General features: G+C 35.0%; 1 pseudogene across 1 annotated transcript in view; it reads right to left on the bottom strand.

Moving 5' to 3' along the window:
- Positions 1-2856: 2856 nt before the first annotated feature.
- The window catches only part of LOC306879938 (pleckstrin homology domain-containing family G member 3-like), a 67592-nt pseudogene continuing 64608 nt past the window's right edge, over positions 2857-5840 (bottom strand). The window contains exon 18 of the transcript XR_013785878.1: positions 2857-5355. The product of XR_013785878.1 is annotated as a pleckstrin homology domain-containing family G member 3-like (transcript). The remainder of the gene's footprint in view (positions 5356-5840) is intronic.

Below are 5840 nucleotides of genomic sequence, written 5' to 3'. Positions count from 1 at the left end.
CCTGTAAATACATTGCCAACGTTGAATGTTTCATTAATATTCAGTGTTTTATTCATGTTGTTGGATATTAATCTGAAAACACAAATTTAAGGATCATTCTTGGGAATTTTCGTTAAATTACTCTCAATGGCTTTGTCCTGTGGCAGCTGCAATTATCTTGTGATGACAGATCCATGTTTCAGTTGTATAAATCAGCTCAAATCAAATCCAAATCCAGCTTTTGCTACCAATTTTTTAGTTGAACAATGTTACTGACATAATTATATCAAGCGTGTTACACTTTTCATCTAATTTGTAATACATTAAGCTTTTACACAAGTACTTTAGTGCAGGAACTATTATTTGAGATGAAAATATGTACAGTATCTCTATGCAATTTTGAAGATTTGCAGTTGAGTACAGTAGAGTGTGCATTGGGAGAGACGTCGATAAACACAATCAATGCATTATTTTCATGGATCCAAATAACGGATAGTGAATCCATTATTTTCAAGTCCACCACACTTTTGTAAGCCTGTTGTTGACAATTGCATACAACTGTTTTTTTAAAAGCTATAATCTATAATTGCAGCAATCCCAAATGAATACCAGGGACCTCATTTATTAAATGTAATAAACTTTTACCGAATTATCTACTGTTTTTTAACAAACACCAAGATCGTGTGGCAATTTAATTGCCGTCCGAATCCACATCTCTGAATTTTGAATTGATTTTTTCTCGTAAACTCAGTGTTTAAACCCTTTTTATTATGGCAGAAGCAGGTATGCAATACAATTTTAAAATGTGTATTATAAACAGATATATAACGCGTATAATTATATACAACTATAGCAAGTCTATTTTCCTATTTTTAAACAGGAGTTTTAAATAATCAAATAATAAATATGATTATATATTATAAAATATGCTTGGAATAATAAGAATAGCTACATTTTACATAAGTATTTTTAAATACATTTTACACAATAATAAGAATAAACTTGTAAATCAAATTTAACCAATTTATTTTACCGTCCGAATCGGGCTTAAGTGTCAATTTTTTTAAATTGAGATTTATACATCAATGGAAATATTATTTATTCTGCTTTCAGATGATGTATGGTTTGTTAGGATCGGACAATATTTGGCCGAGATACAACTATTTGAAAATCTGGAATCTGAGGGTGCAAAAAATCTAAATATTGAGAAAATCACCTTTAAAGCGGTCCAAATGAAGTTCTTAGCAATGCATATTAATCATCAAAAATGAAGTTTTGATATATTTACGGTAGGAAATTTACAAAATATCTTCATGGCACATGATCTTTACTTAATATCCTAATGATTTTTGGCATAAAAGAAAAATCTATAATTTTGACCCTTACAAATGTATTTTTGGCTATTGCTACAAATATATCCCAGCGACTTAAGACTGGTTTTATGGTCCAGGGTCACACACATGTGTATACACTCACCTAAAGGATTATTAGGAACACCTGTTCAATTTCTCATTAATGGAATTATCTAATCAACCAATCACATGGTAGATGCTTCAATGCATTTAGGGGTGTGGTCCTGGTCAAGCCAATCTCCTGAACTCCAAACTGAATGTCAGAATGGGAAAGAAAGGTGATTTAAGCAATTTTGAGCGTGGCATGGTTGTTGGTGCCAGACGGGCCGGTCTGAGTATTTCACAATCTGCTCAGTTACTGGGATTTTCACGCACAACCATTTCTAGGGTTTACAAAGAATGGTGTGAAAAGGGAAAAACATCCAGTATGCGGCAGTCCTGTGGGCGAAAATGCCTTGTTGATGCTAGAGGTCAGAGGAGAATGGGCCGACTGATTCAAGCTGATAGAAGAGCAACTTTGACTGAAATAACTACTCGTTACAACCGAGGTATGCAGCAAAGCATTTGTGAAGCCACAACACGCACAACCTTGAGGCGGATGGGCTACAACAGCAGAAGACCCCACCGGGTACCACTCATCTCCACTACAAATAGGAAAAAGAGGCTACAATTTGCACGAGCTCACCAAAATTGGACAGTTGAAGACTGGAAAAATGTTGCCTGGTCTGATGAGTCTCGATTTCTGTTGAAACATTCAGATGGTAGAGTCAGAATTTGGCGTAAACAGAATGAGAACATGGATCCATCATGCCTTGTTACCACTGTACAGGCTGGTGGTGGTGGTGTAATGGTGTGGGGGATGTTTTCTTGGCACACTTTAGGCCCATTAGTGCCAATTGGGCATCGTTTAAATGCCACGGCCTACCTGAGCATTGTTTCTGACCATGTCCATCCCTTTATGACCACCATGTACCCATCCTCTGATGGCTACTTCCAGCAGGATAATGCACCATGTCACAAATTGGTTTCTTGAACATGACAATGAGTTCACTGTACTAAAATGGCCCCCACAGTCACCAGATCTCAACCCAATAGAGCATCTTTGGGATGTGGTGGAACGGGAGCTTCGTGCCCTGGATGTGCATCCCACAAATCTCCATCAACTGCAAGATGCTATCCTATCAATATGGGCCAACATTTCTAAAGAATGCTTTCAGCACCTTGTTGAATCAATGCCACGTAGAATTAAGACAGTTCTGAACGCGAAAGGGGGTCAAACGCAGTATTAGTATGGTGTTCCTAATAATCCTTTAGATGAGTGTATGTGTGTGTATATATACATATATATATAAATATATAAACATTACTTTAGCTAATGTATTTGTATGAAAAAGGCCACCTTGCCACCTCATACATTTCTAAGATGTTTAAATAAAACAAACCACATTTATGATTTATTTTCACACAAAATCTGTTGCTCCATCACATTCCTTCATTAATAAATCTTTTTTTTTTTTCTGCAGTCATACACTATGGGAGTAGTGAAAAGCTAATTTTTCTGAAGGTGTGCTTGTTGTACATTTCAGAAATAATCTTAGACCAAACATGCAACATTTCATAGCCGAGGCCCCAGGAGACTACTGTGGAGATACTGTTCTACAGTTAATTGCTAGGATGATGTATAATTTTTTCTTTAATACTTAAAAAGTATTAAAAAAATAATAGAATGTATTTTATTTAAATAGTAAATTTTTTCCAACTAAAGTTCGTCTGGTATACAAATGTTATTAAAATCTTGTCTGATACCCAAAATCAGTTAATAAAACTCTATTAACAGTTCTGTATTAAACTTAATTCTAACAAGAGGATGACATGGTATTAAAATGAGTCATAAATTTTGTTGGTTTGACTATATAAGAATTGCATTACGATAAAACAACTCTTTGATTTTGAGGCCTAAAGACCAGTCATTTACATGGGACATAAAAAAAATATATGTGCAAGTCTGCAAGTTGAATTTTCTTTGGTTTTATTATGGAGTGAATTTTCACTTTCACAAGTATTGAATTGTGAATTTGATGCATTCGTAATAGGTCAAGACAGATATGGAAATGTATAGAATCTTAATAAATAACAGAGACAGACGCGATCAATGAGAGATCTGTTATAACGGGCTGCTAGACCAGCAGTTTCAGATGCTAAAACATGTTGGGTTAATATTTGTCTTGTAATTGTGACATTCCCCAAAACCTGAAAATCTGATTTGTTGTGAAGATCACAACAAATCTTAAAATAACCTTAAGTAACATCATTCTGTAAGCTTAAAAAAAATCATTAAAATCATCATCTTTTTAAACATTTGGGTCTGGTCTCCTGGACAAAAGGGATCTATGCCTAAATCCATTAGTCAAAGACTAGGTTTAGGTGCAAAGGAAAAAACAAACAAAAAAGTTTGTTCCATGCATGACATTTACTAAAAAAAACCTTTAAAATGTCTTTCAGTGAAAAGTATAATAAAACCCTGTTTTCAAATGGTCACAGTTTGGTTACAATTGCAGTCTAGATTAATTATGTTACTCTGTCAGGACTTGTTTTGTAGACTAGACATTATGTTTTGCTAAAGAAACCCTTAGCTCAAATATGACATTATTTACATTTTGGGTAAGGTATTTCAATTATTTATAAACAAGAATGTCATTTATGTAAAATGACTACCAAACACATACATGTATATCTACTATATCAAATATGTTAATGGTATAACAGAAAGAAAGAATGCACAACAAAAACTGTACAACAATATTTACACTTTCTCCCTGACATTGACCATTAAAATCCACAGGTTTCTCAATATCAGCAGGCCACAGTGTATACAGTATATACAGTGTCCAAAATACCATATGATATCATGCAAAATGTAAAGAATATTAGTTTTGAGGTTTAAATTTGCTAAGATGATTTATTTGGCTACAGCATGATATATGCTGACCATACTGTACATATTTGTCTTCAGTGGTAAAGACATAAAAGAAGAGAGAAATTAAAGCAAGTATTTCACAGCCAACAATTTCCTAAAACTTTTGAAACATAAAATAGAAGTACCTTAAAACAAGTGACTTTTATCTTATGTTTTGGAATTTTTCTCTGAGATTCTTAACAACACTGTGTTGACTAGAATCAGCCTTTTTCCCAGAATCCAGTGCATTTTTAACAGCATTGTCTAAGTCTTCACTATAGAATGAAGCTTTCTCAGTTTTTTTGCACCTGTCAACCTTAGGTAACTGTTCTGCCTTAGATTCTCCATCTTCCCTCAGACGGTATTCCTCTGACTCCTGATATGCCCGACAGCGGTCAATGACAGCCATGATTGAGATCTTCTCACGAGATGTTGGCGAACGAATTAGGACGTAGCTGTCATCTGTCACATCTTGTGTTGACTGGTCCATCTCTGCTGGTGGTGTAACCTCAGGTACTTTCTCAACCACAATTATATTCTTTTCATTTGGAAGGGTAGCTTGAGCGGAGATATAGAAAGCACTGCTGGCATTTTTACTCTGAAGATCACTCAAGTACAAACTACCCAATTTTTGGTCCAAAGAACCTGCACGCTGGGTCCGAGTGAGCAATTCTCCTGTCTCCTTCCCTGGATAAAACTTGTAAACTGAAGTGTCAGTGGAGCCATTAGAGGTGACTAAGCGGCCAGAAGAGCAGCTAGAACGTCTTCTAGAACTGCCATCAAACATCCTTTCTTCCACAGAATGACTTTGGCTTATTGATGGCTGAGCAGACGAGCTACCGAGGTGTGCATATTTTGAGCAAAGTTCACGAACGTCTGGCCAGTTGAAGCTCTCAGGTGGTGGACTAAGAGGACTCCTGGAATGGGACAGGTGTGGGGACAAGACCTTTGGGCTACTGACAGAATTAGAAGTGTGGTCTGGGCTGGGAGTCATAACCTGGGCCTTCTGGTCTCCGTCATAATCAGGCTGATCATATGGAGCCATGGAGAGCATCAAGTCTGCTTTAACTGTTCACAAAAAATGGCAAATGAGCAGTGAAACATAAGATCATTTTATTTTTAGTATCGCGATTAATCGCATTGCATATATATATATATATAAATACACACAAAGTATATATTTTAAAAATATTTACATGTATATACATTTATATATTTATATTATATATTAATATATTTAAAATATAAACAACATATTTTTCATGCATGTGTTTGTATACATAATAAAAACATATATTATGTAAACAAAACTTTTATTTTGGATGCGATTAATCGCAATTAACTGTTTGACAGCACTAAATTTATATTTGAATATACAAAATATTAAAAATGTAATCTCACAAAACAGAATTTCTACAACTCATTTCTATCAAAACAGACACAAGCAGAGCTTAAAGTTTTATTAGCCATGTCCCAGTTGTCCCAGCTCCATTGAGGCAAGGAACACTAACTTGTCCCAATCCAATCAATGAAGGATTTGATTTATCCAATCA

The sequence above is a fragment of the Barbus barbus genome (genome assembly GCF_936440315.1).
Source record: "Barbus barbus genome assembly, chromosome: 14".
NCBI classification, from domain to species: Eukaryota; Metazoa; Chordata; class Actinopteri; order Cypriniformes; family Cyprinidae; genus Barbus; species Barbus barbus.
The sequence above is the reverse complement of the archived record's forward strand: the minus strand, read 5'-3'. Positions and strand labels throughout refer to the sequence as shown.